General features: G+C 40.4%; 1 protein-coding gene across 1 annotated transcript in view; it reads right to left on the bottom strand.

Annotated features, from left to right (window-relative positions):
- Positions 1–20,678, bottom strand: part of NGF (nerve growth factor) — a 1,213,865-nt gene that overhangs the window by 876,312 nt on the left and 316,875 nt on the right. The window lies entirely within an intron of this gene.

Here is a 20,678-nt window from a genome sequence, read left to right on the forward strand (position 1 = left end):
CTGGTTGGGGCAAACACGTTATCGGGCAAACGCCATAGGCCAAGCACCCTTCCTCACCTCTATCTGCTCTAACCCGGTGGGTCCGTTGGGGAAAGGCTGACTCCAGACCCCAGAAGAAGCTCCTGCAGTCCTGACCTGCAGGGGAGCAATTCTAGAATGGGATTTAGAGTTTGGGCCTGTTAGGGAACCCCAGGTAGTCTCCAGATCCACTTTCAAACATCTGAATCTCTCGTTCCAGAGGCAGAATTCCTGCTGCAAATGTCTCACACTGCGTTTGAATTTGGTATAGTGGGATAGGAAAGTGAGAAAAGCTTGAGATTCCAAGGAAGAAGCCTCAGGTTTATGTAATAGTGAGCACGTTACCTAACCTCTTTGAACTTCCATGTCCTTGTCTGAGGCAGACAATAGTAGCCATGTTTTCCCCCACCCCCCATTGCAAAGGAAGTGGCACAGGAACCTGTGCAGTGCTGTCACACCAGGGAGTCCTGCCGCCCTCCCCATGCAGGTCTGCTTTGGGGTTGGGCAGTCATGGAGTGGCCTGCAGTGTTCGAGGTCGGGTAGACCAAGGTGTTGCCTGTGGATGCTGGATTACCTTCTCAGAAAAACCAGCCTGTCCCAAAGCAAGTGCCCCAACATGTTGTAAGATGAAGATGAGCCTGCATTCTCTTCTGCAGTCAGCGTTGAAAGTGAACTCACTCTGCAGAGGAACACAACGTGAAATTCACATTTGATCATTTAAACTGTCCCAGAGCTCAGTTTTCCAATGTATTTTGTTGGCAAGTGATATCTGGGGGACAGTTTTAAGCTTGCAATCTGTCCTTATTTATGTTTTCTTTGCTGTCCTCCTTTCAGAGTTTTGGTTTGAAACTTACCTGAGGGTAAGTTCCCTAGAGTGTGATCTAAAGTTGCCACCTCTTCTCCTCGCCCAGGAGGGCAGAGGCCCTGTCCACCATCTCTTGTGGGCTCCCTCTTTCCTCCTGAGCTCCACGCACTCCTGTGCGAGAGCACACCCATCTCAGGGGGTCACTTGGCTTTTTCTCCCTGGATAGGGGCTTGTCTCATTTCCATGGTTTCTTAACAGTTAGAAGTGCTTTATATTTGATACTTGGATTTTAATTCCTTCAAAGAGGCTTTGGAATTATTTATTTTGCTGCTGATGAATCTTTCTTCTGGTCGAAAAGTATGAAATCCCTCCCTGTTTTGGGATTTACAGCCTGCCTGTTTTAGGTTCACAAAGCTTTTCCATTAAAGGTTTTTCTTCTCTGCCAATATTTATTGCTGGAGTCACTGTTTGCCCAGAAGCTACTGTCTGCTGCATCTTCTGGGAAATGAAATTTATGTCTCCTGGCACTGATGGGGGTGACATCACCAAGTGGCATAAGCCCTGGGTCCAAGCCTCCCAGTGGATGGCAAGCATGGGAGAGGGAGGGAACGGAGTGGGTTACATAAAACAGACACCATCTACCTCTTCCTTTCCTGTCCCTCCCTGCACCATCCCACCCACCACTCATACTGATAGTATCATTATATATTAATAGGATCTGTTAAAATTGACCCCCATCCTTAAAATTAGTACTAAGGGACTGGGGTCAGTAGTGGAGAGGAGGGTAGGACTGAAGTGTCTGTTCAAAGGGCAACAGCTGTGCCTTCCCTTTGTGGCAAGTCACCCTCATATGAGCCACGTGACACGTTTTCATAGCTTGTTGACAGCTGAGCTAACTAAGGCACAGTGATGCAGAATTTTGCTAGTTCATAGCAGAACCAAGTTGGAACCTAGCTCTTCAAATTCAGGTCTCTGCCATGGCATGTGTCCTGAAAAGGTGTGATTGTAGCTGTCAGCCTCAGCCCCTCTCCCACCTGCCTCACATGAAAGTCACCCCCAGGCTTCAACACAAGCTGGCCCACAATAGCGAGACAGAAAATGCCTATGCAGCAGTTTGCTGGATACATTTGGCTTCTACCCACTCTCCTCTCTTCCCCTATTTTGTCAGCTTTCTCCTGGTTCTATTTTTTCCAAGGAGTCTTGGGGCCATCTCTACATCCTCACTTCCCATTTGCTTCTCAATCTACTGCATTCTCCTCTGCTTTTGCTCTCCACACCCCACCTGAATTGACAAACAATCTCCAACTGCCCAGCTCAATGGATAGCCTGGGTTCTAGGGCCAACGTAATGAGTGTGGTATCCATGTAGTCGCACAGGGCCCTGGACTCAGAAGGGCCCCACATTTGGTTTAATGTTCCACCATTGCTGTCTTGAAATTCTTAGTAATTTTTGAACCAGAGATTTTGCATTCTCATTTTGCACGGGACCTCACAAATTATGCAGTTGATCTTATTTGAGTCTTTAAAAAATGTAACTTCTGTAACAGAAACCCAAGTTTTTTCAGTCAACCTTAGGGACTCCTTAATCTCAGGGAGAGGCCCTTCCTTAGCCTCAGAGGATGAACCTAAGTGATTAAAACAGTGATGGAATCTCAAGACTTCTGATCAGAAATTGATCTAGAGATGATATGATCTAGATCTCATAGAAGAAAGGAAAATAAAAGCTTATTCTGGGTAAACCTTTGCATTTCTATAGAAAATGGACTTGCTCAGTTGGCCTACTCCTTACCCTTTTGCCTCTTCCCACTTTTCTTACTGTGGATGTGGGCACAATATCTGGAGGTGCAGCAGCCATTTCATGACCCGAGGAAGAATCCAACACATTACAAATGGAAAAGAGAAAGCTAGGAGAAGCTGGGTCTCTCATGGCACATCAACAACCATCAAAAGCCCTTAAAGTCATTGTTGTGGATTTTTCTTTTTCATTACAGTTAAAGGTTTTGTAACTTCAGTGACTTCTTGGCAGCATTTAGTACAATGTTGTCCATTCTCTCCTCTTGAAACAGTCTTTCCTTGACACTCATGACACCATCTCAGCTGGGTTTTCTCATCATTTCTTCTCCTATTCCTCCTCCTCAGCTCAGTCTTTGATGGTGCTATCCTGAAAGATTTAGTGATTTATTCTTTTATTCCTCCCTGGGCATCTATTGGGTACCCCTGTGTGTTGGGCTTCACACTAAGTGCAGCAGTTGGAGCCTTGAAGACAGACTCTCCCATGGAGCTTGCACTGTGTCCCCAGTTCACTGCCCCAACCACAGCCCACTCTCCTCCTGAGCAATATCCTTTACTTCCCCAGCTTTAACCACATGTGGGGGTTTCATTCCGGGGCAGCGCTTCACATTGATATACCTTATTCATCAACAGTCAACAAATCCTCCTGGAAAGAAAAGAAAGAAGAGACCGAACTGTCCTTGATGAGTCAGTCATGAAGTCATCTTTACTCCATATTTCCAGCCAATATAGAGAGGACATAAAAGGCCTGGCCACCTTTTATCACTCCTAAGCTCCAATTTTATTTTTCTACACTACTCAGCCATATTAGGGGATTACACACTAGTAAAGTCCCCTCATGGAATCCTGCCATATGTGGGAATTTTCTTTTATTTTCCATAAAAGGTAGTGAAAGATCCCATCGGATTTAATAGTTATGGTACTGTCGGTGCTGCCAACCCCTTACTCACATGCAAACCATGGCAGAAAAAACTAAGACAGGCACCAGGAAGGGAATATGTGTCAAATTCCCCCAGAACTCTAGCGAAAGAAGACTGCTACTATTGTTAATAGCATTTGTTTTTTAAAAATGTGCTTCATTTGGGGCTAGTTTAAAAAGAAAGAGTTTAAAATAAAATGGCAACCCACTGATTTATGAGAATTTCACATAAGGGTATAACCCAAATGACAGAAAGCAATTTATCCACAAAAATGATTATAATTTACTTATGATAACAAAACACTGAGAAGCAACTTTACTTGTTGTTATCCATGTAATTCACTACTTTCTTACGTTAAAGGAGAAAGACTATATGACCTTCCTGATTAATGCTTAAAAATCATGTGTTAAATGTCAAAGACTATTCCTAACAAAAGTTTTTAGTAAACCAGGGATAAAAGGAAAGTTCTTAATTTGTTGATGATATTAACAAATGTTAACAAAAAGCCCACAATAAACATTATACTAAACAAAGAAATGTAAGAAGCCTTTCATCAGAGTTTGGAAGAACACTCTACAGTACTTCAGAATTGGGACTATGGTTACATGAGTGAGGAACTCACCTGAGGTACAAAATTTGAGAAAGTGCCCATAAACTCAATAAATAAATAACATTTTAATGCAATATTTTAAAAAATCCAAATTAATGCAAAAAATCCCCAGAAGGACAAAATATACAAATATTAAAGACAGGATCAGTAAAACTGATTTCTCCTTTTGCTTCCAGCTCTGATGTGGCTCTAATACTCATTAAAATCTTTTTCGTCTTGACTACAGAGCCTTCGGTGCCTCCCTAAGTTTTGTGCCCAAGCCAGTGCCTCTCTTGCCTCATCTCAATTCTAGTCCTGTGGTATTTTTCAAGTTTTGGCTGATGTAACATGACAAAAATATGTGACAGCAGGCAAAAATATTGTAGAAGAGGCAAATCTATTATTACTTGTAAGTAAGCTTGCAGTGAGTCAAATCCTGACTTCAGCCATCACTGTGTAACCTTTGGCGTATCGCTTAAACTCTCAGCTGCAAATGGGGATAATAATAGTGACTACCTCATAAAGTGATGGCTGGAATTAAACGAGCTCATGTATGTACAGTGCTTAGAAGCCTGTCAGAGAGTAAGCACACTGTAGTTTTATCTGTTACATTTATCTACCTAGAATATCCAAGAAAAACAATTGAAAAAGTATTAGAACCATTTCAGAAAACATAAAAATTAACAGCCTTTCTACACATGCACAGTGTCGAATTAATAAATATAATGTAGAAAAAGATGCCTACACATAGCAACTAGGATTATTAACAACTGGGGAATACCTTTATCAAGATATGTGCAAGATCTATGTGAAGAAGCTATCGTCTTCCATGGAAGATCATGAAGAAGACCCGAGCAAAAAGAGTGACATGGCAGATTTTTGCATAGAAGTTCTCAATATTGTAAAGAGACAAGTGGTTTCCCTAAGTTAGTCTGTATTTAGTATAACCCCCATCAAAATTATGACAGCAGTTTCCAACCAATTTTGGAATCAATCAATTTTGGTTGATTCTAAAATTCATCTATTGTGTGCAAATAATCTCGTGCAAAGATTGTGTCAAGAAAATCTTGTGCTATGAGATCTTAAATATACTACAAATTTATGGTAATTAAAACAGTGTGGTGCTGGCACAGTAACAGGATAACTAAAAAGAAGGCGCAGAAACGTTTATGTATGGAAACTATCATTTAGCCATGGGAATTAGTATATGCTAGAAGTATCATTTCAAGTCACTGGGAAAGGATGAACAAGTCAGTATGTGGCACTGGTACAATTTGCTCTCCTTTCACAAGAAGAGTAAGTGAGATCCTCAGCTCACACCATACCCTGAAATAAATCACCAATCAATCATAGGCTCAAATGTAAAATAAAAATAAGACATGAAAGTACTAGAACATACACGAGAATTTAGTTTTCATTAATGTATGGAACAGTGGCACATGGAAAACATTAACTAAATACATGTTGAGCAATGTAACAAATCTAGATGTAGGAAGGGCCTTTCTCTGCAAAACACCAAATCCTAAAGCCATAAAGTAAAAGATAGACTATGTAATCTTAATGACTTAGAATGAAAGAAATCCATAAATAAAGCTAATTTTCAACCAACAGCCTGGGAGAGAAAACACTTTTACATTACCTAATATTCAAAAAAACTTATATGCAGTCTTACTGAAAGCACTCCTATAAAGTACTAAGAAAAAGAAAACAATCTAGAGGAAAATAGGCTACTCAGAAAAGAAGAAATGTAAATGTTCAATAAATGTGTGAAAATATCTTCAACCTCAGTAATCAGAGAAGCGCAAATGAAAAGAAAATATCATTATCAACCTAAGATTGTTAATATTCATTGTAATCGCAGGCAAAGGAAAATGGTATTCTACTGGAGTGTTCTGTGTATTGTTTTATTTTGTTTTGTTTGTATTTATTTGTTTATTTATTTTGAGCTGGATTCTTGCTCTGTTGCCCAAGCTGGAGTGCAGTGGCACGATCTCAGCTCACTGCAACCTCTGCCTCCCGGGTTCAAGCGATTCTCCCACCTCAGCCTCCTAAGCAGCTGGGATTACAGTCATGCGCCACCATGCCGAGGTAATTTTTGTATTTTTAGTAGAGACGTGGTTTCCCCATGTTGGCCAGGCTGGTCTCGAACTCCTGACCTCAGGTGATCTGCCCCACTCAGCCTGCCAAAGTGCTGAATTACAGGCATGAGCCACCGTGCCTGGCCTATTTTTTTATTTTTTGGAATATTTTATTTTTAATTTTTGTGGGTACATAGTAGGCATATATATCCATGGGGTACATGAGATACTTTAATACAGGCATGCAATGCATACTAATCACATCAGGGTAAATGAGGTATCCATCACCTCAAGTATTTATCCTTTGTGATATAAACATTCCAATTATACTCTTTTAGTTATTTTAAAACATGCAATTAAATTATTATTGACTAAAGTCACCATGTTGTGCTAGCAAACACTTGATCTTATTCATTCTTTCTATTTTATTGCACCCATTAACCATCCCCACCTCCCCCTCCACGTTGTTCCACTACCCTTCCCAGCCTCTGGTAACCATCCTTCTATGCTCTATCTCCATGAGTTCAGTTGTTTTAATTTTTAGCTCCCACAGTTAAGTGAGAATGTGCAAAATTTGCCTTTCTGTGCCTGGCCTATTTCACTTAATATAATGATATTCCTTGGCTGTCTTTGCTTTCACCTGCCATTTCCCTCATCCTCTTAACCCTCAGCCCAACATCTGAGAAGGGCCTAGAGTAGGAATTTATGTTTAATACACATTTAATAGGCACCTAACATGTATCAGCGCTAAAAGTACCGTGATGCACACTCTCCTAGCCTTTGTGAAGCTTACAGCTGACTGATGGAGAACAACAATTAAACAAGCAGTAACAATCGAGTGTGGTAAGTGCCATCAAGTTCCATTCATGTTGCTGTAAATGACAGGATCTCATTCTTTTTATTGCTGAATAGTACTCCATTGTGTATTTGAACCACATTTTCTCTATCCACACTACTGAGGAACACTTAGGTTGTTTCCCAGTCTTGGCTATTGTGAACAGTGCTGCAGCAAGCATGGAAGTGCAGGTATCTCTTTGGTATATGATTTCCTTTCTTTGGGGGATATACCTAGTAGTGGGATTGCTGGATTGTATGGTAGCTCTATTTTTAGTTTTTGGAGGAACCTCCAAACTGTTCTCTATAGTGGTTGTACTAATTTACATTTCCTTTTCCCCACATCCTTGCCAGCATTCATTATTGCCTGTTTTTGGATAAAAGCCATTTTAGCTGGGGTGACCTGATATCTCATTATAGTTTTGATTTGCGTTTCTCTGAAGATCAGTGAGGTGGAGCACCTTTTTCTATACCTGTTTGCCATTTACATGTCTTCTTTTGAGAAATGTCTATTCAGATATTTTGCCCATTTTTAATCAGATTATTAGATTTTTTCCTATAGAGTTGTTTGAGCTCCTCATGTATTGATTATTAATCCCTTGTCAAATGGGTAGTTTACAAATATTTTCTCCCATTCTGTGGATTGTCTCTTCACTTTGTTGATTGTTTCTTTTGATGTGCAGAAGCTTTTTAACTTGATGTGATCTCATTTGTCCATTTTTGGTTTGGTTGTCTGTACTTTTGAGGTATTACTCAAGAAATTTTTGCCTGCTCCAATGTCCTAGAGAGTTCTCCCAATGTTTTCTTTTAGTAGTTTTATAGTTTGAGATCTTAGATTTAAGTCTTTAATCCATTTTGATTTGATTTTTGTATATGATGAGAGATAGGGGTCTAGTTTCATTCTTCTGCATATGGATATCCAGTTTTCTAGCACCGTTTATTGAAGAGACTCCTTTCTCTAATGTATGTTTTTGGCACCTTTGTCAAAAATGAGTTCACTGTAAATGTATGGATTTTTTTCTGAGTTCTGTTCCAATGGTTTGTATGTCTGTTTTTATGCCAGCACCATGCTGTTTCATTACATAGTATAATTTGAAGTCAGGTAATGTGATTCTGCCAGTTTTATTCTTTCTGCTCAGAATAGCTTTGGGTTCCATATACATTTTAGGATTGTTTTTCTCTATTTCTGTGAAGAATGTTATTGGTATTTTGATAGGGATTGCATTGAATCTGTAAATTGCTTTGGGTAGTAAGGATATTTTAACAATACTTATTCTTCCAATCCATGAACATGGAATATTTTTCCATTGTTTTGTGTCCTTTTCAATTTCTCTCATAAATGCTGTATAATTTTCATTATAGAGAACTTTCATTTCTTAAGTTTCCTAGGCATTTATTCTATTTGTAGCTATTGTAAATGGTGTTATTTTTAAATTTCTTTTTCAAATTGTTTGCTGTTGGCATATAGAAATGCTACTTTTTTGTTTGTTGATTTTGTATCCTGCAACTTTACTGAATTTATCAGTTCTAATAGTTTTTTAGTTTAGTCTTTAAGTTTTTCCAAATATAAGATCATATCATCTGCAAACAAGGGTGATTTGACTTCTTCCTTTCTAATTTGAATGCCCTTTATTTCTTTCTCTTATCTTATTGTTCCATGTAGGACATTCTCTACCACAGTGTTGAAGGGTGTTTAAATTGTTATGGCATTGAGGAAAAGGTATGGGGTGAGTCATTTGGCAGTACTGTACCTATCTAAATTCAAAAGTTCTTAACCTTTGACTCTTGCAATTCCACCTACAGGAATTTATCTCATAGAAATTTGACCTAATCGAAATGTGTGTGCGCAGACACACAAGTGCATGCAAGGACGTTTACTTAAGTATTGCTTAATTTATTAAAAAGCAGAAATAACTTAAATGATCTTCAATAAGAGAAAAACTTAATAAATGATATTTCTCCTGATCTATTAAGTATGATTCAGTGGTCAAAAACAATGAAGAAGATATTATGGTACTGACATGTAGAACTCTAAACAATGCATTCAAAGTGAATAAAGGAAATTTCAGAACATTTCATCTATTTTATTCCCTGTTGTGTTCTCAGTGCCCAGAGCAGTCCTGGGCACATGGGATAGCTCAAAAGTATTTATTAAGTGGATATGTATAGTATGACCCCATTTATATGAATGGAATCATAGCAACTATAAAATCTTTCTCTCACATAAATACACTCATTTTAAACCCAGGTTTTGGGGTAGTGTATGAAAAATAACAGCTCTGGGTTCAAATCCTAGTTGTCACTTACCAATTGATGGCTCTGAGCAAGTTACTTATCTTCTTTAAGACTCGTGTTCTTCATTGGTAACTAAGGCTAATAATAATACTTCATACCTTATAAAGATACTGGGAAGATTCAAAGACAACTGTGTTCATCACTCAAGAACACCTGCATCACCCAAAGTATACCTGATACTTTGCAGTTGCTCAGTGAGTGGTTGTTATTTGTACTCTCAATCTCCCTATATTTTCTCTGTACCACATGGGCTGCCTAAGAATCTTTTGGTATGAAGTTAGAGATAACACATTCAGAGTTTTCTGAGATGTAAATGAACTTCACTGTGGCCCTCTGTGGGAGCTTTTGCAGGACAATAACCCATCAATAGAGCCATGGTTATCTTTGCCTTCACCTGTCATTTCCCTCATCCTGTTATCCCTCAGTCCAACATCTGAGAAGGGCCTGTAGTAGGAGTTTATGTGTAGTACACATTTAATAGGCATCTGTCATGTATCAGCACTAAAAGTACAGCGATGTGCACACTCCCAGCCTTTGTGGTGCTTATAACTGGCTGTTGGAGAACAGCAATTAAACAAGCAATAACAATAAAGGGTGGTAAGTACCATGACTGGGTGGGGCATGAGGAGTTAGGAAAGCATTGGCGTGGCTTCTGACCTAGCTTAGGAGACCAGAGAAAGTGAGGGCCAATCCCAAGCTTGAAAGCTGATTAGGAGCTAAAGGGGCAGGAAGGAGCTAAGAAGAAGATGAGGGTTTCAATGGGGATAACTAGTTATGAAAAGTCTTATTTGAGAATGTGAGAGAATTACAGTATGGCTGGAGCTCTCAGATGAGAAGTGTGGTTTAGCACCAAATAAAGCTAGGCCAGGCACAGTGGTTCACGCCTGTAATCTCAGCACTTTGGGAAGCCATGGCAGGTGAATTGCTTGACTCCAGGAGTTCAAGACCAGCCTGGGCAACATCGTGAAAACTTTCAAATTTTGTAGCAAAAGCTACAAAAATTAGCTGAGCATGATGGTACAGGTCTGTAGTCCCAGCTACTCGGGAGGCTAAGGTGGGAGGATTCCTTGAGTCCAGGAGGTTGAGGTTGCAGTGAGCAGTGACAGCACCACTGCACTCCAGCATGTGTGACAGAGTGAGACTCTGTCTCAAAAAAAAACCAAAAGAACAAGAAAGAAAGAAACAAGAAGAAGGAAGGAAGGGAGGAAGGAAGGAAGGAAGGAAGGAAGGAAGGAAGGAAGGAAGGAAGGAAGGAAGGAAAGAAAAAAGGAAAGGAAGGAAAAGGAAGGAAGGAAGAAAAAGAAAGAAAGAAAGGAAAGAGAAAGAGAGAAAGAGAGAAAGAGAAGGAAGAAAGAAAAAGAGAAAGAAGAAAGAAAGGGAAGAAAGAAAGAAAAAGAAAAGAAAGAAAGAAAGAGAAAGAAAGAAAGAGAGAGAGAAGGAAGAGAAAGAAGGCTAAAAAGTAGGCAGGGGACAGATTGTGAAGGGCTTTGTAAACCATGTTTAGGAGTTTGGAATTATTCCTGAGAGCAACGAGGAGCCTTTGAAGCAGGACAATGCCTGGATTAGGTTACTGTTTCAGAAAGACCATTCTGGCTTTGCTGTAGGGAATGCAAGAAGATAGAACTGCATTGGGGAAGACCAGTGAGGGGGCTGTTATGGTAGTACAGGGAGAAATGACGGTGGTCTGGATTAGGGTGGTGACAGGGGGATGGTGATGCATTTTAGAAATATTGAATAGATAAAATCAATAGGACTTGATGATTGATTAGATGTGGGAGATGAGAGAGAGGAAAGAACCAAGGATGACATCCAGACTTGTGACTTGTACAACTGGGTTTTTATAGGTTAGTCTTGTATCCAGCCACCTCGATGAATTTTCTTGTAGTTCTAAAGCTTAATTGTACATTTCCTTAGATTTTCCAGGTAGACAATTATGATTGCCAATAAGGATGGTTTAGGTGCTTCTCTTCATTTTTATTGATATAGTATCAGTCAACGTGCAGTCAGGAAAAAAGAAACTGCTCTTGGTATTTCAAGCAGAGAGAGGTAATAGATGAGATTAGGTGCTTACAAACTGGCTGGGAGTGTGGAGTGATGAAAGTCAAGGGAGGCTGCTGCTAGATTTCAGGTTCACCATTGCAGTTGTGGCCTTTCACATCAAGAAGTTGCTGTTGCCATCCAGGTTAGGAAACTGCCACTGATAGTCACAGCTGTCCTACAGCAGTGAACAGGGTAGGTGAGAGGGCTGGCTGCCTTGAGGATTTTATAAATCATTTCTGCCAATGCCCAAGTATCTACAAGCCACTACCAAAGAGAAAAAGAGAGTCACATAGCTTGCTACTGACTCCCTCCCATCTCCAAATTGTAAGCAAGTGCATCTCATTGGCTGGATAATCATAGTAATGTGAAGGTAAAGGAGTGTGGGGCAAGTAGCTTCCAGGTTTCCAGCCCCAGTGATAAAGGGCAGGGATGGTAGAAATAATGGTGGCCAAAACAGGACAACAAAAACCAATATCCAGTGCAGTTTTGCCTTCATTTTCTAGGCCTGTCTTTTGTGTACAAGACACTCAAAACACTTTCAAATGAGTTAAACTCTTCTAGGTTCTTCTCTCATCACTTCTCCCATGTGAACTATGTTCTGGAAGGTGCACAGAATGTCATACAACTTTCCAAATGTATGTTCATGCCTTTGTCCTTGTGGTACCACCTAAAAGTTACCTTTCCTCTACCTGTGAAGACTCTTCCTGTTCCTTCAGCACCCATTCAATCCTTGCCCCCTTACCTGCATCAGGCAGGATTGATGGCTATCTTCATTATTTCCACTACACTTGGTTCACAGTTTTATAGCAGTATCCCACTGAATTTTAATTTGGGCCAAAGTGCCCATCTTTCTCAGTAGACATAAGCATCCTAAGGTAAGTGACCAAGGTTTATTTTGTGTTTACGTCCCAAGCACCTACTATAGTGCTTGGAATATAATAGGTGCTCACCGAAGATTTCTTGAATGTGTGAAGGACTGTAGTATTACATGGTCACTCAGAGTGAGCACCTGAGATTATATGATGAGCAACTACCTTCAGAAATAGGCATGCCACTTGTTCCTGAAAAGGAGTTTGACAAGTGATAGAATCATAGGACAAAAATTCATGGCAATGAGTTTCCTATTAATGCTAGCTTCAAGTTCTCAATTCTTACTTTTATTTATGTTGACTTTTTCCTTCCTTTTCTAAGCTTCTACCATCTGTCTTTGCATCTTCAGCTTGTCATGCTACTTCCCTTTAAAATATAATTTCCATGCAACATTCTAGTTGCCCCCATCATATCAAATTAATGCAAAGGCTACTTAAGCTGCTAGTAAAATATGGGTTATTACATGCCGCCAACAACAACACTGACAGTGATGTTGAAATGGGGACAGAGAATATCTTAATAAATTATTATTTATATAGAGCCAGGGAGCTCTAGAGTTTGAAGTGTCCTTACAAATCCAATTCCATTCTTTTAGTACCAGTTTAAAATAAATGCTTACCATCAGCTAGTTGCTGTCACTGGGAAGAAGGTAACTTGAAGTATTTACTGATAAATAGCCTTTATTCCCAACTGTGACTTTTCTTCAGTGTCTACATATTATGTCACACGTTCTACTGGCACTGCTGCAATATAGATCAAAGATCTTGTGCATAGGGGTAGGGGAGTGTTAGTATCTCCCTTGTCCCATTTGTTCTGTTACTACTTCATTGGACTGATCTACCCTCATGAACTTGCAATCACCTAAATGGAAGTTTTGAATGTGTCGCCTTTTGCTTGGTGATTTCAATCATGCTGCTATATGTAATCAGGTATGGCACAGTTTGTCAGTTTGATTCTAGGTGTGAGTGGATACAAATCATTACACTGTGCTGTTAACAATCCTTGTCAGATTGCTGTTACCTACTTTTTACAGACACCAGGATCAAAGCTAGACTATTTATTGGGGGATGGTGGAAAGAGACTTATTTAATGTAATTTAAAAGCTTTTCCAATAGAAAATGAAATATTACTGAAAATAGTATCTATTTTTTAGCTTTCAGCAATTGATGGTGCTTTGTTTTGGTGTCTGCTGGAAGTCTACTTCCATTATAGGGAACCTTGTTTGTTAGCTTCTCTAGATTTCTATTCTAAACAATCTGTTAGTGATGATAAACTCTGTACGAGGGTCTATACTGAGCTATTAACTTCCTGTAAGGGGAAAATTGGTGGGTTACCAGAAATACCATTGAAGCAGGGTGGGCTGTGGGTGGAGAGTTGGGTATCTGCCTTAAGAGTTACAAACTATGAAACACTTTTGTACACAACTGATTTTTAAAAAAATAAACACATTTTTAAAGAAAAAAATAAATCAAATTCTTTTGTTTTATATAAAAATGGAGAGTGAGAATTTCCCATGATTCCTTAGTACCGTGAAGAATTGGTTAGTAAGCTCATCTAGTAAGCTCTTCTTCAGGTCAGGAGAGCTTCTGCAATGAATCCTCCGAGACTTCCGATCTTCTAGTACAGTGTTAGGGGCATAATAAGTAATTCATCAGATGTTGTTAAATGGGTTTATGGGTAGCATTTCCCCAAGGTAATCAAGAAACTCTTTGTTTTTCTTAATGGCAGATACTGCATACTGGCTGACTCAGCATCCATTCCTAACTCATTTTCTTTCACCCACCTTGCTTATAAAGCTTACGGAAGTAAAATATTTTCCCAGCCTCCTCTGCACTTGAAGTGACTATGTGACAGTTTTTGCCAGTGAGAGGTAGGCAGCAGCCTGCATGAGCTTTCTGTGAAAGTTTTGCTTTTCTGATAGGAAGGACAAAAAAGACAGGTGTTTTCTTTGCTCCTTTTCCTGTCTGGAGGGTGAATGTGTTGGCTGCACCTACATCAGCCTTCTTGTGCCCATAAGGAAAAGGCCGAGAGAATCACAGAGATGCTGCCCCTGACATTGTAAAGCTGCCAAGCCATCAACATCATCTACCTCCTGACTTCTTATTATGTGAGAAAAAGAAGCCCCTATTTGTTGAAGCCACTGAATTTCTATTACTTGCTCTTAAGTGCTTTTCTAATACGTGCTTTATTCTAGCTGCGGAACCTTTCTAAGGTTATTGCCCAAAACAGGAAGGACAGGTTTATGTTTAGTACATATAACAAATGTGGACATCACTACCATAATATTTATTTTATAAGTTTAGTTTTGTAATGTTTTCTTGTCACCGATAAGTCTATCTATAAGAAAAATAAAAAGATTGCTTCAAAGAATACGTAAAATTTGAAAACAAGAGAGACTAATGACTGTTGAAGTCTTACATCAGCCTCATTATTCAGCATATTTCTTGATTTTGTTTTGGTTGCACAGTATTGAGAAAACCTAATTCATGCATATGAGTAGTTGCAAATAGAAGAGTTTGTATGCCCTGCAATTTCAGGTCAGAAAGTTTGAGAGAGGAGTGTTTGGATGGCTTCCCTTAAAAGTGGACTCAATAATAGCATGTAAGAGCTGTTCTCATTCCTTAGCTGGCCAATGACCAGTATGGATCGAGAGAGTTGATAAACAGGTTATTCACTGAAGCAAATCTTCATTGTTCAAAGGAAAATACAATGTAGTCAATAAGAGCCCAGATCCTGGAGACAAATTTGAGTTTAAATCCTGGGACTACCAATTGCTGGCTGAGTACCTCAGTCCTGGTGTTCTCATCTATTAAATGGGCACATTAATAGTACCTACCTTATAGAATTATTGGGTGATTTAAATCATTCAATACAGGTAAGGCCTTAGAACAGTTCTGGGCACACAGTAACAACCAACTATTAACAATTATGAGATGTCCAATGATGCCCCCAGCCCCCCATGGCCAGTCTCTGTCAGATGTTTGCTCAAATATCATTCTCAAACTCATGGACTGAGACCTTCCTCCTTTTAATAATAAACCAATTTATTTTGCTTGGAACACTGAATACATATTTTAGAAATAAAGTCTTTGATGACCAACTATATGGAATTAACACAGAAGGTTCACTTTGCCAAAGTGAGCTTATTTAGCCCTTTAAAAAAAGAAACATTTAAATCGTGCAATAGGTTCTGAAAGTGTGACTAATATGACACTATCTTTCCATCAAAAAACTTGATTAATTGTTATTTTAATACTGATTATTGCACCATGATTACACAAGGTGCTAAGCAAAAGTATATTTTACCTGGCGTTGAATTTCACAGGGCCTCTGTATGCTATGTTTGATACTCATGTGTATAATTTTATGTAAATAGGGATGGGGAGGCCTACGTTAAAAAAATAACAATAAGAGGCTGAAGGATCGCTTGAGGCCAGGGGTTCAAAACCAGCCTAGGCAACATAGTGAGACCCTATCTTTACATTTTTTTTTCTTTATAAAATTAGCCAGGCATGGTGGCATGTGCCTGTAGTCCTAGCTACTCAGGAGGCTGAGATGGGAGAATGACATGAGCCTACGAGTTTAAGGCTACAGTGAGTTATGACTGGGCCATTGCAGTACAAAGGACAGCCTGGGTGCCAAAGTGAGACCCTGTCTCTCAAAGAAAAAAGACACTCAAAACAATAACAAAAATAATAATAGGGAAAGGACCAGTACAGAGCTACTATGTTCTGAATCAATGAACATTTACAAAACAATTATGGCAAGAGCTATATACAAAGAAGCATGTAAAACTGAAAGTACAATTTAATATAATAGTTGTCTCCAATATGTAAATATTTGATATGTAAGACATCTAACTGTGAATGGTTTTTTAAAATGAAGAATTTTTAATTGTAAAACAATATTCTAAATAAACTTGAATCAAATATTCATAGGTTCATAGAGCATCCCTACATAACTGCAGAGGTCCATTGGTCAGAGCTTAACAATCATCTAAATAATTATCCCAAAAATCCCTTCTAAAATTTACCATTTGGGGTTAGATAGGTTAACATGTGAAACCTAACTGGAATCTTCCTGTCTTGATCATTTACCTGGTTACACTGGCTCTTCATTCTCTATAAGGTGGGTTTATCTAAAAAGTAGTAAAATAATCCTGGCATGGTGGTATGACCCTGCTACTTGGAAGGCTGTGGTGGGAGGATCACTTGAACCCAGGAGTTCAAAGCTGCAATGAGTTATGATCACACCACTGCACTCCAACCTGGGTGACAGATTGAGACCCCCATATCTAAAAAAAAAAGAAAGAAAGAAAGAAAGAAAAAGAAAAAGGAAACAATAGCAAAATTATTTTACTTGAAGTCATTCCACAGAAGGTGATTCCATGGCATGGGCTTATACTCATTAGAAAGTTTCTGCCAACATTTCCATTTGAAATGTCTGAGACAATGAGGGAATTAACTATTTCACATGACATGGTGTTTCAAAGGAGGCAAGTTCCAGGGATGCTTAATTCACCAAGGAGCCAGCGTCTTTCTGTGCTTTTGCTTGGCCATCTTCACCACATCAGCTGTCTTCCCTCATGACTGCAAGATGGCTGCCAGAGCTCTGCCTATTATATCCGTGTGCAAATACATTCAGAGGCAGAAAAGAAAACTCTATATTTCTTATAGTTCTTTTGAGAGCTAATAACATTTCCCAGAAGAGTTACCCTCCAATTTCATTGACCAGAATTGAGTTGCATGTTCCTTCTTAAACCATTTCCTAGCGAGGAGAATAAAATTACTGTCATTGGTCAGATTACCAAGACTGATGTGCTAAGACTGAGAATAAGGCCAAATTCTGGAAAGCCCATGGCCCCACTGAGGAATGTGCATGTTGGGAAAAACTGAGGTTCTGGGTGGGAAACCAAGAGTATCTGTTAAAGAGGCTGGAGAAGCATATTCTAACGAGGACCCAAAGTAAAGTTATCTCCTGCCCCTGCCTGCCTACCCCCTCCCCAGGCTGTGCGAGAAGGGGAGGAAGAGACACAGGGAACAGTGAGGACAAGAGAGAGTGAGGTTGTGTCTGTGCAGAGCCAAAACATTTCAATACAAGTGAAGAATCAATTGAGCTGAATGTTTTTGCAACCAAATGCCAAATATATTGGTGTAGTTATAAAGGATTAGTTTGGAAGTTACTAAACTTTATCTCACAGTTTAATTTTGGTTTGTTATGGCACTGGTGTATATATAGAGGAGGAGACACCATTTCCTTTTGTCATTTTATAGGTGCTGTTTAATTTCCTGCATGTCATGAAAACCATTTTTTTTCTTTTTTCTTTTTTTTCTCTTTTTGACACAGTTTCGCTCTTGTTGCCCAGGCTGGAGTGTGATGGCACGATCTCGGCTCATCGCAACCTCCGCCTCCCAGGTTCAAGTGATTCTCCTGCCTCAGCCTCCCTAGTAGCTGGGATTACAGGCATGCGCCACCATGCCTGGCTAATTTTTTATTTTTAGTAGAGATGGGGTTTCTCCATGTTGGTCAGGCTGGTCTTGAACTCCCAACCTCAGGTGATCCACCCCCCTCAGCCTCCCAAAGTGCTGGGATTACAGGCGTGAGCCACCGCGACTGGCCACCATGAAATCTTTCATGAATCTGCACAAACTATGGACTTAATCACCAGAAAAGATCACACATGCAGTTGTGCAAATTCTGCATGTAATTTTGGGAGGTTCACAGATACGTTGACACCCCCTCATGAGTTTCAAGTAATAACCCTCTGATATCCTTGATTGGTAGACTGAAAAAAATAATGCATGAGGAGATAAAACAGTGAGACTAGGAAATCTGATGGGCACTTGTTAGCTCTGTGGCCTTATTTGAATTTTTAAGGCCTTAGTTTTACCTCTATACAATGGAGTTTATGAGTTATTTTAAGAACTGAGTGAATGATGTGTAAAATTGTTTTAAATTATGTAGCACTTTACAAATGTTGATTTAAAATTTTAATTGCCAATTTATCCAAACTGCATGATGCTTCTTACTTCTCAGTTGAATTTACTTAGTCTTTGAATTTAAAATTGTGCACCCCATGAAGACATGCCTCAGAGTATGTTTTGAGGATTCAAATAGAAGAAGGTTCCTTTCTCCGTAAGAAAATATTGTTCTCAAATTCATAGATTGAGCACTGCCTCTTTTTGGAGCAGCTGGTTTGACAAGAGGTACTAATGGAAACATGCCTAACTCACTGACAAGCACTACTCCCAGCAGGTGAAATTAGGGTGTACCGATGTGGTCAGGAGACTGGGGAGGGAGAGAGAATGGAACGGTCTTCTAGACACTCCTGCCCTCTGCCTGACCCACCTGTGTGACTCCCTCCACACCCTCCCATTGGTCCTATTCCAGTCCTTTGACCATGGTCCCCTGTTTGGCTCCACTTTAAGTCCTTCACATCCTTTGAGGCAGGTACACCTGCTCCAGCTCTTCTCTTGCTCTTCACCTCATACCCTTCCCCATCTTTACCTGCTCTCAGGGTGAGAGGTTGCTTTTCCTCTCTCGTTTCTCAGATTTTCATAACATTCTTGCCTTTTCATGCCCGATGACCTTGGTAGCCGCCCCTGGGCCACTGAATGGCAAATGCCCATTAGACTTCCCCAAGGATCAACCAACAAAGAGTGACGGTCAAAGAGGACAGGGTGATGGTCATCCTGGGCACTGAGGTCTGGAGTAAGCCGATCTCACTCCTGTCTTACAGAGGATGCAGTCAGTGCATAGAGATCTTCCTGCTTCTCTCAGTACAAGCACACAGCTGACTTGGGGGATTGGGAGATTTCATTGGGAGAAAATCAGATTTTGTTGATTGATGGGGGACATCAGGACTGTATTCACACACCATTAGTAAAACAACAAAAACTTACTAACAATGAGGCAGAAAAGAAAGTCTCCTCAGATGTGGCAAAGCTATAATGATGCTGCTGACAGCAGAGCTGTTCCCTGGGGTTTGGGGCACTTATTTCTCGGAGATGTGCTGGACCCATGCTGCCTACAGGACAACAGTCTACGTGTGGGGGCTCAGCACTGCTGCAAATGGCAGCTTCTCTGCATTCTGTATTTCCACGAGCACAGCACACTCCTCCAGGATTGAAGTCTGCAGGTTGCAAGGATGTGGGGGAAGTGTCCGGTTCCCAGCTTCTTTCATAGCCATCAGTGCCCAGCCCTGCACATATAAAAATAAGATCCTCCCAATTCAAGCGTTTTTCTCACCTCTTCGATACTCAGGCCCCTGCTGCACGCCCTACAAAAGGTAGAGAAACTCATGCCAAGAGATCTTATGGGTTTCCCAGCCATCCGGAGGTGGCTGATATGAGGAAGAGGTTTTAGGTTAGAGGCAGACCAACCAGACCATGCAAGGCCCAGGGGCGAGGGCAGTTGGTAGGTAGGTTCACTCTTGGCTTCAGTATCAGCTCAGACCTACCTTCCTTCCTTCTTTCCTTCCTTCCTTCCCTCCTTCCTTCCTCCTTTTCTTCCTTCTTTCTTTCCTTTCCTCCCCTTTCTTTCTCTTTCTTCCTTTTTCTTTCTTTCTTTCCTTCCTTCTTTCTTTCTTTCTTCCTTCCTTCCTTTCTTTCTTTCTTTTTTCTTTTCTTTCTTTCTTTCTTTCTTTCTCTCTCTTTCTTTCTTTCTTTCTTTTTCTTCCTTTTTCTCTCTTTCTTCCTTCCTTCCTTCTTTCTCTTTCTTTTACTTTCTTCTTTCCTTCTTTTATTTCTTCTTTCTTTCTTTTTCTCTTTCTCTCTCTTTCTCCCTTCCTTCCTTCCTCCCTCCCTCCCTCCCTCCCTCCCTCCCTCCCTCCCTCCCTCCCTTCCTTCCTTCCTTCCTTCCTTCCTTCCTTCCTTCCTTCCTTCCTTCCTTCCTTCCTTCCTTCCTTCCTTCCTTCCTTCCTTCCTTCCTTCTTCCCTCCCTCCCTCCCTCCCTCTCTCTCACTCTCTCTTTCTTTCTCTTTCTTTTTTTGAGACAGGGTCTCACTCTGTCTCCCAGGCTGGAATGCAGTGGCACGATCTCGGCTCACTGCAACCTCCACCTCCTGGGTTCAAGTGATTCTCCCACCTCAGCCTCCCAAGTAGGTGGGACTACAGACCCGTGCCACCACACCTGGGTAGTTTTTGTATATTTTGGTAGATACAGAGTTTCACCATGCTGGCCAGGCTGGTCTCGAGCTCCTGACCTCAAGTGATGCACCCACCTTTGCCCCCAAAGTGCTGGGATTACAGGCATGAGCCACTGCGCCTGGCCTCAGACTGCTGTTTCTGATGAAAATGGCTTGCCTCCTCAGTGAGTCTGCTCAGGGTCCCCTTTGGATTCATAGTGTCTTGTGAAGGGAAGAAGAAAGATCTGCCGCAAGTGGGGCATCCCTTGCTACTTCATCCCATTGCCTCCTGACTTAAGGGATGGTTTTCTGGG

The sequence above is a fragment of the Macaca thibetana genome, chromosome 1 (genome assembly GCF_024542745.1).
Source record: "Macaca thibetana thibetana isolate TM-01 chromosome 1, ASM2454274v1, whole genome shotgun sequence".
Classification (NCBI taxonomy): Eukaryota; Metazoa; Chordata; class Mammalia; order Primates; family Cercopithecidae; genus Macaca; species Macaca thibetana.